Raw genomic sequence first — 13,312 nt, 5'->3', positions numbered from 1 at the left:
TCAGAAGTGAAAGAAATGAGAAGACAATGGAAAAAGGAAGAATCCTTGCAAAACTACTGTGATGTAAAGCATCTATGTATAAAACTAACCTTGGAGTATCAATCATCTTCAGTTTGGCTTTTTTTCAGATTCCATTAATTTGAATGAACATCAGTCAGCTGAACAGAGAAAGCATTTACAATGGAGGGAGATGCTTTTTCAAAATCAGGATATAAACCCTCTTTTGACAACTTGAAGTGTGATTTTCTCGGAGATAATCCATTTCAAACCAACAGTGACTACTCATTTTAATTAGTTGCAGGCAGTTTTGCAAATTAAATTCCCACCTTGAAAGTCAAAATTCCAGAAGGAGAATGCTTTCATTTTGTTAATTGCTAAATGAGTTTTCCGGACAAGGTAGAATGAAGAAGGTGGGGAGGGATGCTAGACAGCAGGCGGATCTTAAATGGCACACACCTGTGGTTATGAAGCGGCCTCTTAGTAGGGCTAGAATGTTAGTGCTGGATGTACAAGCACTCAGAAGATTATTCGTCTTCCAAGTAAACCATGCTAGAAGATTCATCTCAAAGTAAAGCCAATCTTTTTTCTCTTTTCAGTCATGTGCCTCTGTGATTCTGTCTTGAATTGGACGTATGTGAAGTTATTTGAATTAAAAGTATGATCTAATACCCCAATACAAGATGCGATGCTATGAAGTACAGCATGCTAATCCCTTTTGTGATATTCACTCCCTTAGTGGCCTAAGGCAAAAATCTTTGTCTAGGTTTCAAAGACATATGAAAGTGCATGTAAACGTACAAATCACACGCACCCTCACAAGCCCCTCTATTTCAATCAAAGGGAAAGACTTGCTTGAGATTCAGTTCACGTTTGAAGGAAAACTTAGGACTGGTTTCTCTATGCAAGTAAAATTCTTGAAGGCTTCTTCCTACCTGAGAGCCTGCGATCCTTAGAAGTGGCTTTAGGCAATTCGGGGAAGGATTTTCAAGGAGAGACTGACCCCTGGAGGCAGACAGAGCTCCCTTTTGGCTAGATCTTGCTTTTGTAATTCTTGGAGCTATTAAAGGACTGACAGGAAGAGATGACATCCATGGCGAATTCCAGTAGGTGTCTTGTCTACCTTTTCAAGTCCTCCTTGACACACTCCAACTTAGTTATAGAAGAGCTAATAGAATCATAAATGGTGGAATATAAGGATTTTTAAATCATCACTACTGAACCCCAAACTCCATGAAGATAGAAAGTTATTTTATTCAGAATTATATCCTCAACTCTCAGCAAATGGCTGGCACATACTTAGAACTAACTAAAAGTGTGTGGGAAGATTAAATGAACGAATGAATAAATATAGTCTAAGTCTTTTATTTTACAAAGATTAAGGAAATTTCACAAGGTCCCATATTTAGTAGAAGACAGGAATGCTGATTAAACATTCGTTAAAACAATGTGGGCAGGACAAAAAAGATTTAAAACATTCCCCCTAAGATAAGAGTCAGAAGGAGCCTGTGGAACAGATAATAGCGATAGTTATTTTATGTCAGCCCCCAAACACTGATCCCTGTACGTCCATCTTTGGAATGACATTGATAATTCCCTTCAAAAGGAATCCAGAAACTTCACTGACTTCCTGTGAACAAAGAAAGGAAAGGGGGCTGAGAGAATTGCTTGTTCTGTGTGACTCATTAGCTTTAGGCCAAAACACAGTCAAGATGAGAAAGCTTTAGTTTCTTCAAGGTAACTCCCCTCCCAACTGATGATGCAAATTAATCTGATTTAAGACAAAGAGCATTATTAACTGACATTATTCTTGGTAAGGTCTGGTTTAGACATTTGATAGGTGACTTAAATGTTAATGCTTATAAATGAATCATGTAAAGGAGACTTTGGTGTGGGAAGAAATATGAAGCAGTGATAGTTTTGACTATTAGACACTTGTCAAGGCACTGGCAAAGCAAAGGCAAGAATATTTTTCCTAATAATTCTACAAATTTCCAAAAGAAGGTAGATTAGAAAAATCCAATACTTGTTGAAATTGCTCACCTTCTTGTATATTTTAAGACTCTTATTAATTATACTGTGATTAGGGTTCTGTATTTTCCTTTGCTGTTAAGTTCTCTCATGGGCTTTTGACCATCTAGTGCCCAAGTGTGTGGTATATAGCTTAAGGACAAACAAACAAATGAAAACAAAAAAAGATATTGACTCAATTGGAAGACAGACTTTATAAACTCCATTATTTTGTTAGAATCAAACATGCTTTTCTCTCCATTTAAATTGTGCTCCCAGGAGCAGTCTTTAAATTCAGAAAAACACAGCTGCAAATATAAGCTATCTTCTCCTCTTTCTTGCCCCACAAGTATGTACATCTTTTTATAATACTTCTGGCTACAAATATAAGCTGTCTTCTCCTCTTTCTTGCCCCACAAGTATGTACATCTTTTTATAATACTTCTGAATTCTTGCTTCAAACACTTCAGTTCTTCTCAGATTTCCTCAACTCTTTGTTTCTCTGCCTCACAATCTAGAATTAGTCTACATCAGTGGCCACATTTGCTTGTTCTCTTTTTAAAATAAAAGCTTATTTACTGACTGCAAATGTAATTTTGTACTCCATGCATAAAACAAAGACAATTTCATAGGAAAAAAAACAATTTATAATCATACTGCTAAATATAACCACCACTAACATTTTGGTTATTTCTTATTGAGTTGAACAATTGAGTCTATATCATGTATTTATTTTCACAGGCTTCTTGCTGTACTAAATAAGGCAGTATTCTAATGTCATTAAAATTTTATTTAAATGTTTTCTTGCTTTTTGTTTGTTTTCAACATGCTTGCTTTTCCAACTTTTTAAGTCTTTAGCACTTTGAGAAATACACTTTAAATTTTTAGAAATTCTACTAGTCATTTTTTGTTTTATTTTTAAAGTTATTTTTAATTGGAGGACAATTGCTTTCGAATATTATGTTGGCTTCTGCCATACAATAACATGAATCAGCCACAAGGGCACATATGTCCCCTCTCTCCTGAACCTCCCTGCCACCACCTACCCCATCCCACCCATCAATAGATAAGTGGATAAGGAACCTGTGGTGCATATATACAATGGAATATTACTCAGCCATAAACAGAAACACATTTGAGTCAGTTCTAGTGAGGTGGATAAACCTACAGCCTGTTATACAGAGTGAAGTAAGTCAGAAAGATAACAAATTTTGCATAATATATTAACACATATACAGAATCTGGGAAAATGGTACTGATGAACCAATTTGCAGGGGAGGAACAGAGACACAGCCAAAGAGAGCAGACTTTGGACACGGTTGGGGAAGGAGAGTGTGGGACAAATTGAGAGAGTGGAACTGACCACTACATGCTGCCAGGTGTAAAATAGCTAGTGGGAAGCCGCTGTATGGGCACATGGGGCTAAACCCAGTGCTCTCTGATATTTTATGCTTAAAGAACATTTTAAACATATTTATCTACTTATCAAAATCAAGAAGGGATATACTTTGAGACAAGATAAGCTTATCTTTACTCCTTTCATATCTTGTCACCATCTTTCTTCACTTTCTAGGTTTGGGGAGGAATTAGGAACAAGAACATTATTTTGTCTGTCTCTGTTAATTGCTCAGTCATGTTTGACTCTTTGAGACCCCATGGACTGTAGCTCACAAGGCTCCTCTGTCCATGAAATTCTCCAGGCAAGAATACTGGAGTGGGTTGCCATTTCCTTCTCTAGGGGATCTTTCTGACCCAGGGATTGAACCCAGGTCTCCTGCATTTCAGGCATATTCTTTGCCATCTGAGCTATCAGGGAAGCCCAAGAATATCATTACTAACATTTTATTTTACCATTATCCATTCTGTTTTTAGGCATACATTCTAAAATTTTGAACACTTTTAAGAACAAATATCTAATGAATATTTTGACAATGCCACTTGACTAATTTAATGCAAGCATCATAACTCTTACTATAACATTTACGACCCCCTCCCTTGATTCCTTAATTTTGTTTTAACTCATTAATGACAATGTGCATTTAAGCTTTTCTCTTGTCTCATTTCTGGTAAGTTTGGGATTGAGATTTATTAATTTTGAATTTTTACCTATTTGATCTATAAAGCTTAATTGTAACAAAAGAAAATTAACTTAAATTATATGTTTAGTCCCTCTTGTTCCAGGTACTTTGTTTTTCCTCATCATTCTTCTCTTAAAAGGAAAAAAAATTAGTTCTCTTATTCCAGTAAGAACACTTAAGATCTACCTTCTTAACAAATTAAGTGTACATTCCACTGTTGTTGACTTAGTTACAATGGATATAGCAGATCTCTAGAGCTTATTGATCATAATTAACTGAAACTTTCTGCCCTCTGATTAATAACTCCCCATTTTCCTATCTCCTCAGCCTATGGCAATCATCATTCCACTATTTGATTCTATGAATTTGGTGGTGTTAATTTTTCCCCCAAGAGCAAATCACATACAATAACAGAAATCAATTCCCAGTTACTTATTTTTGAGGTCTTTACTCTTAAGGGGAACATAAAACTCAGTAGTACTGAATTTAAAGTCTCAACCCATAGAAATCTTGGTTTACCTACCCTAGAGATGTCATCTTTCTCTCCTCATACCTGTCAAACTTACTTCAACTTTTCCTCCCATGATCTATTTTTCAGTAGCTCAGTGTTAAAAAAAAATAAGTATTAGAAAAATCTAATGTCAAAGATTGAAAGAAAGTCAGCCAAAAATCAGAAAAGCAGAAATCCTATTCTTTAATGCTTCCCATATTATTTTCATATTGCTGTTAAATTTTTAGTTTTTATGTAATTCTACTTAGTTACAGTAAACTTTTTTTTTAATAACATCAGGTTGATCTTAGTCTTCCAGCTTTTTCTTTAACTTTTTCTTTCCACATCAAAGAACCATAGATCTTTCTATATTGAGAATGAAAAATAATTTTATAAAACATTCCTTCTCTGTGTCATTTTGTTTTTTGAGATCTATTCCTCCTCTTAGTCTTCCAAATGGTCCTGGCTTGTTTTTATCTTATTTTTATAAAGGTGTATTATTTCTTTTTTACTTATTCTAAAACTAGGAAAAATGAGTCTGATCCTCCAAAAATGTTAAATCTAAATGCAGTAAGAATCACTCCATATATGGAGTCTTAACCAGATTCATTCTCTGTGCGTGATTTACATTTTTAGATCTAAAGCTGAAGGCAAGAACATACAACTGCTGTTCCAAATCTGACCTTGGTAAACATATATCTTGTGAAGTTATGATATCCTGAAATGAGTTTCTCCTATTCTGATGAAACTCAGGTTGACAATAAACCCCCAGTATTCCATCTTACCTTCTGCCTAGCGAACATTTGCTCACAGAGAACAAACTAATGGGGGATTTGTGGGGTTGAAGAAAAAGGGAAGAGAGAAACAGAGTTACCAGGCAGGAGAAAATGCTCCTAGAGTTTTCAGGTTAATTTAGAGCCCATTTATCAGAAAGAGGAAATGGTGGATGACAATTATTTCCATTCACTTTGACACAATGATGATTTTTTTTTATTCTGTAGTGCATGATAATTGGTATTTTCAGTTCTGTTTTTATCAGCTTTACTGCTAGTGGAAACTCTTTCCAGGTTCTGACAATAGAATCATACTCTGTGCTAATTTTCAGTGTCATTTAGACTTCACTAATTTGGGTGCTTCTTAAGCATTACATTGGGAATTGGAAAAGATTGCATTGGGGCTCCTAACATCACAAACTAGAAGCTACTCTATAATTAATTTTTATTAGGTATATCTTCAGTCAATGTATAAGTGTGTTTACTGTTGAATTGTGGCAATGGAAACAATCTCAATTCAATTTAATTCAATTCTGTTTATGTGGTAATTATGGAATTTATATCATTGGAGATAAAATCCCAAATTGACATAAGTGAAAAAGGAAGTATATTCCCTCATATATCAGAAGAGCTCATGAATAGAACTGTTTTCATGGATGGGTAGTCCATGAGTTCAAATATGTTCAGTTCTCCAGCTTTTTCCATTTCCCAATCTCTCAGATCTATTTTCTAGTGCTGATTTCATGTCAAGAAAATTTTTCTAATCAAGCAGCATCCAGAAACTTTAAACTTAAGTTCTTCTAGTACATCCTGGGTGGCTCAGATGGTAAAGAATCTGACAGAGAGAAGGAGGTTCTAAGGTAAAATCTGAGAGAAATAAAGAGGTTCTGAGGTAAAAGTTGATTGAAAGAAGGTTATTTTGAAAAGGTAACTAATAATAATTACACAATATTCATCAACTGCTTATTCTGTGTCAAATACTATTTTAAGTCTTTTATTGACTTTTCACAACAATACTATGAAGCATGTTACTATTTCCATTTTTATAGATAAGGAAACTGAGGCAAGAAAAGGGAAGTAGTTTTCCATACAATTAATAAATGACTCCACTATTTAATACTGAATAATCACTTCTTTCTATTTTGTCATTAAAAAAAGCTGACATATAAGATCGTCTTTCAACATTTTCCTGGTGGCTTCCCTGGTGGCTCAGCATCTGCCTGCAATGCTGGAGACCTGGGTTCAATCCCTCAATCAGGAAGATCTTCCTGGAGAAGGAAATGGCAACCCATTCCATTACTCTTGCCTGGAAAATTCCATGGACAGAGGAGCCTAGAAGGCTACAGTCCATGGGGTTGCAACAAGTCAGACATGACTAAGCAACTTCACTGGTTCACTGGTTTCAACATTTTACAACTTGAAGTGAAAGTGTTAGTCACTCAGTCGTGTCCGACTCTTTGTGATGCCACAGACTGTAGCCCACCAGGCTCCTCTGTCCATGGAATTCTCCAGGCAAGAAGACTGGAGTGGGTTGACATTTCTTTCTCCAAGAGATCTTCCAAACCCAGGGATTGAACTCAGGTCTCCCGCATTGCAGGTGAGTTCTTTACCATCTGAGCCACTAGGGAAACCTTTTTACAACTTGGAAAACACTCTATTTATCTGAATTAGTTTTGGTATTAAACAACACTCTAGATCACTGGTCAAAATACATCAAATTGATGTCCACAGCTAAATATGCATACTTCAATTTTTTTTTTATTTTGAATAATTATTTTACATGTTCTAGAAGTTGTTCTCAATAATTTACTTATTTTAATATTTTAAATTAAAAATTAAAATATATTTGTCATTGTTTAGTCACTAAGTCGTGTCTGACTCTTTTGCAACCCCATGGACTATAGCCCGCCAGGCTCTCTGTCCATGGGATTTTCCAGGCAAGAATACTGGAGTGGGTTGCCATTTCCTTCTCCAGGGGATCTTCCCAACCCTGGGACTGAACCTGAGTCTCCTGCGTTTGCAGGTCGACTCTATCACTGAGCCATGAGGGAAGCCCTTTAAAAAGCATACAATGGTAGAAAAATAATAAAAAGGAGTCCATTTTAAACCATCACATAGCTTTTAACAATATCACATCAAATGTGTTCATAGAATCCCTATTTTTCTTACTACTTCTAATTTTTTTTAAATTGGATATTCTTTTGCTCTTACATTAGCAACAATAAATAAAAATGTGTCTAATTTTCTCCCATGTATTATATTTGAAGACTTCCTTATAGAAGGTACATTAAATGTGATGTTTATTTTACTTATTGCTGAAAACAAGCTATTCATTTTTAAAATATTCATATATTTTGATAGTTTCACTAGGATAAAGCAGCCTGGAATTTTTCCTTTGATTTTTCAACTGTAATGATCCAAACTATTATAGTATTTGGGTAATTCTGACAGTTTTGTCCTTTTAGAAGTGATAATTGTGTCATGAGCAAAATATTTGGACAAATGCCAAATGGCATTACCCAGAAAATGATAATCAATAAGAGCTTATTTAATAAAGCATTTGTCCAGAGAGTAGAACCCTATATGAACCAACAGTCAAGAATTCTGCATGACCTCACTTTGTGCCGTGACTTGTTTTGTGAATTGGAAAAATCAGTTAACCTCTTGGTGCTTCAGATCAGTCATCTATGAACTGAGAAGAGTAACATTTGCCACCTAACTCACCAGTATTTTATGAAGGTTAATGAGCTTCAGAGTTTATAAAATGACTTTTCTTCTTGGATTGAAATTCTCTTGAAGAGTATTAAATAGCACTGATATATTTTTCTTAATACATAAATATTATTTATTACAGTATAATAAATAAATTATCCTTTGAAAGACCCATGAAGTTACAAAATATGTGATAAGATACTTCTAGTAGGGTTACCCCACATTAACCATGTTATCTGAGGGGTAAGAAAAGTTTCTGGCCCAATAACACATGCAAGTTAGAGTTCTTCCAACTTCAATTTAAACTATCTTAGTGCTAATCAACTTGCTAATCTCTGTTATCTATTGATACAGCTTTATGAGTTGAATATTAAAAAGAAAAAAATTTTCTCCACTGTATAAATGTGACTGCTCTTTATTTCCACATTGAATGAATAACTAAGTTTTGACAGAAATTCACAAAAGTAAGGTGATTTGGTGAAAGAGGGAAATGTGTCCTGTCACTTTGCATTTTCTGAAACAGTTTTGCCAAAGCTTTTCACGAGATAAAGAACATTTTTAATAGCACAAATTTGATAGGATCCTGAATTTTAGGTGTAATGCTATAAATTGCATGTTTCATGGATTTAAAAATTTTGTATTATTTTATATATTATTTTCAAATTTGATTGAGGGAAAATCATGTAATTTTCATTCTGTTAAAAATTTTTTTAATTTTAGAAAGAGGGGTATCAACATATAAGCTATGTAAGCAATATTTCTTAAATGATAGTTCATCTTTTTACTTTGAGCGCTAAATAATAACTCATATTATATTTTCCATTAGGACAATGTGTGTGTCCTCAGTTGCTTCCGCTGTGACTCTTTGTGGCCCTGTGGACTGTAGCCTGCCAGGCTTCTCTGTCCATAGGACTCGCCAGGCAAGAATCCCCGAGTGGTTTGTCATGCCCTCCTCCAGGGAATCTTCCTGATCCAGGGACTGAACCTGCACCTCCTGTGTCTCTTTCATTGCAGGTAGATTCTTCACCCCCTGAGCCACCTGAGAAGCCCATTAGTGCAATATGTACGTGTAAAAACACATCTCACATATTTCCCCTACTTTATTTTAGAGGCATAATAAAAGGAAAACTAATAGGGAAAGTACAGAATACATACATTTTGCTCTTTTTATTTCTCTCCCAATAGGAGAAAGAGCCTATGTCAAAAGAAAAGTATGCTCTTGATTTTTCCGGACCATGGGAATCAGAGAAATTATCTGATTGTATTTTCAGTTTAAAATAAATCAAGTTTTAGAGCACATTGTCTTAAGAGTTAACAGAAAAATATACAAACTAATTTTAGAAGTATTGGGGCATCACCCACCCAAGGACTGTCACTGATAGGTAATTCATTTCTTTGGGTTCCCAACGTATATAACTATATAAAGATGAAAATGAGAGATTTTGAAGAACATTCACCCACTATAGATGGTATGTTCTTATTTGCTCTTTCCTAAACTGTGGAAAATTCTGAAAGAGATGGTAATACAAGACCACCTGACCTGCCTCTTGAGAAACCTACAGGTCAGGAAGCAACAGTTAGAACTGGACATGGAACAGACTGGTTCCAAATAGGAAAAGGAGTACGTCAAGGCTGTATATTGTCACCTTGCTTATTTAACTTAATGCACAGTACATCATGAGAAACGCTGGGCTGGAAGAAGCATAAGCTGGAATCAAGATTGCCGGGAGAAATATCAATAATCTCAGATATGCAGATGACACCACCCTTATGGCAGAAAGTGAAGAGGAACTAAAAAGCCTCTTGATGAAAGTGAAAGAGGAGAGTGAAAAGGTTGGCTTAAAGCTCAACATTCAGAAAGCGAAGATCATGGCATCTGGTCCCATCACTTCATAGGAAATAGATGGGGAAACAGTGTTAGACTTTATTTTTTTGGGCTCCAAAATCACTGCAGATGGTGACTGCAGCCATGAAATTAAAAGACGCTTACTCCTTGGAAGGAAAGTTATGACCAACCTAGACAGGATATTCAAAAGCAGAGATATTACTTTGCCAACAAAGGTCTGTCTAGTCAAGGCTATGGTTTTTCCCATGGTCATGTGTGGATGTGCGTTGGACTGTGAAGAAAGCTGAGCACCAAAGAATTGATGCTTTTGAACTGTAGTGTTGGAGAAGACTCTTGAGAGTCCTTTGGACTGCAAGGAGATCCAACCAGTCCATTCTAAAGAAGATCAGTCCTGAGTGTTCTTTGGAAGGACTGATGCTCAAGCAGAAACTCCAATACTTTGGCCACCTGATGCAAAGAGTTGACTTATTGGAAAAGACTCTGATGCTGGGAGGGACTGGGGGCAGGAGGAGAAGGGGATGACAGAGGATGAGATGGCTGGATGGCATCACCGACTTGATGGACATGAGTTTGAGTGAACTCTGGGATTGGTGATGGATAGGAAGGCCTCGCATGCTCTGATTCATGGGGTCACAAAAAGTCAGACATAACTGAGCAACTGAACTGAACTGAAAGATACAGGCAATCTTCCCAGGTGGCAGCCAACCTTCAGCCCAAGTCCTTGTGGACACATCTAGACTGCACTTAACCTGAATAGCCACATATGTTATCTTGCTCCTGCAGGAAAAGATGTAAGAAGTCTGTCTCTTAAAACACTCCAGGTAGAGTCTCAGCCTTGGCACTGCCACCCAGAGACTTCTGAGTCCCATCTGTCTGCCATAACTACTCCAGACACAGAACATAGATAAAAATATACTGGTGCAGAAGGTCAAACTAGCTGAGCAGGCTGAGCGAGATGATGATATGGCAGCCTGTATGAAGTCTGTAATTGAGCAAGGAGCTGAATTATCCATTGAGGAGAGGAGTCTTCTCTCAGTTGTTTATAAAATGGTTGTAGGAGCCTGTAGGTTATTTGGAGGCTTGTCTCAAGTATTGATGAAAAGATAAAGGTGCTGAGAGGAAACAGCAGATGGTTCAAGAATACAGAGAGAAAATGGAGACGAGGCTGAGAGATACCTGCAATGATATACTGTTTCTTTTGGGAAAGTTCTTGATCCCCAGTGCTTCACAAGCAGAGAGCAAAGTCTTCTATTTGAAAATAAAAGGAGACTACTACTGTTCCTTGGCTAAGGTTGTTGCTGGTGATAATAAGAGAGGGATTGTGGATCAGTCATGGCAAGCATACCAAGAAGCTTTTGAAATCAGCAAAAAGTAAACAGAACCAACACATCCTATCAGATTGGATCTCTCCCTTAACTTCTGTGTTCTATTATGAGATTCCGAAGTCCCCTGAGAAAATTGGCTCTCGTGCAAAGACAGCATTTGATGGAGCCATTGCTGAACTTGATATATTAAGTGAAGGGTCACACAAAGACAGCACGTTACTAATACAGTTACTGAGAAACAACTTGACCTTGTGGACATTGGATATCCAAAGAGATGAAGCTGAACCAGATGAAGAAGAAAATTGCCCAGCCTTCCAACTTTTGTCTGCCTCATTGTAAAACTTGCACCATAGACCATTTGTCATCTATGCTATCTGCTGATAATTATTTATGATTTCTCACAGGTTAATGTTACTTCTGTTTGAATTTCTATATGTTCCATGTGTTTTTTATGTTTAATATTGGAGGAGTAGAGCCAGTTAAGAGTTCCCTAGTAGCTCAGCTGGTAAAGAATCTGCCTGCAATGCAGGATACCCCAGTTCAATTCCTGGGTCAGGAAGATCCCCTGGAAAGGGACAGGCTACCCACTCCAGTATTCATGGGCTTCCCTGGTAGCTCAGATGGGAAAGAATCCACCTGCAATGAAGGAGACCTGGATTTGAATCCTGGGTTAGGAAGTTCCCCTGGAGGAGGGCATGGCAGCCCACTCCATTATTCTTGCCTAGAGAATCCCCATGGCCAGAGTAGCCTGGAAGACTCAGTGAGGTCACAAAGAGTTGGACATAACTGAGTGACTAAGCCCAGCACAGAGCCAGTTAACATATCAGGAGCTACCTGTTTTCATCTTGAGGTGGCCAATATGGGGACATGGAAATTTTATACAAGTTATACAAGTTTCTATACAAGTTATACAAGTTTTATACAAGTTTCTGAGTAGTCATGTATGGGTGTGAGAGTTGGACCATAAAGAAGGCTGGGCACTGAAGAATTGATGCTTTTGAACTGTGGTGTTTGAGAAGGCTCTTTAAGACTCTCCTTGAAGTCCTTTGGACTGCAAGGAGCTCAAAATAGTCTATCCTAAAGGAAATCAACACTGAATATTCATTGGAAGGACTGATGCTGAAGCAGAAGCTCCAATACTTAGCCCACCTGAAGTGAAAAACCAACTCATTAGAAAAGACCCTGATGCTGGGAGGGATTGGGGGCATGAGGAGAAGGGGATGACAGAGGATGAGATGGTTGGATGGCATCACCGACTCAATGGACATGAGTTTGAGCAAGGTTCAGGAGATGGTGAAGGACAGGGAAGCCTGGCATGCTGCAGTCCATGTGGTCACAGAGTTGGACTCAACTGAGTGACTAAACAAGAAATAAAAGTTTGGCATAATACTTTTAGTACATTGTGGCTTCACAAAGGCTAGTATTAAAACTGCTTCCATGTCTAAGCAAAGACAGCTGCCTACACGTTGGTTTGTCCTGGCAGGGGATAAAAGAGATAGTTGGCTCCAGTCACAGGTGTAGTTGAGGGTACTTTAAGATTCGAAGCGCTTATGTGACTGTAGAAGAAATGGATATTACATATTAAACCAGGTGTTATCCGTGGAATACCCATTCTCAATATGCACACTGTTAACAACAGTTACAGAAGTGTTCGTTTAGCTGGGACCCAATTTTCCCTGGATAAGAAGGGCAGAAATAATTCACATCCCATTATTTGTAGTTACCTGCTGTTTGTTTTCATTATTATTGCTATACTCATTTTATTTATATTTAGATGTTTTAAGCAACCTAAGAACAAATGTACAATTAAAGATGCAGTAAAAATGAATTGTCTGATATCCATTGCTTCATGTATATCAATCATGGTAGTAAAACACAAAAACGTGTGTTTAACTTTTCAGTTTAGTTTTATTATTATTATTATTGCCTAACTTGTCTGTGGTATAAAACTAGTTAACAGGGAAATAATTTGAGATGATGGCTAGCTTTGTTTAATGTCTTAAGAGATTGTCAAGAATAATCCAAGCATAATTGTTAAGAACATGTGTATTAAGTTTGTGTAAATGGAATAAAAGTTTTAT

At 36.8% G+C, this 13,312-nt stretch overlaps 1 pseudogene; it reads left to right on the top strand.

Moving 5' to 3' along the window:
• LOC138082268 (14-3-3 protein zeta/delta pseudogene) overlaps positions 1–11,570 on the top strand; it is a 56,047-nt pseudogene extending 44,477 nt beyond the window's left edge.
• The last annotated feature ends 1,742 nt before the right edge of the window (positions 11,571–13,312 follow it).

Source organism: Capricornis sumatraensis, chromosome 7 (assembly GCF_032405125.1).
Source record: "Capricornis sumatraensis isolate serow.1 chromosome 7, serow.2, whole genome shotgun sequence".
NCBI classification, from domain to species: domain Eukaryota; kingdom Metazoa; phylum Chordata; class Mammalia; order Artiodactyla; family Bovidae; genus Capricornis; species Capricornis sumatraensis.
This window is presented reverse-complemented; position numbering and strand designations above follow the sequence as displayed.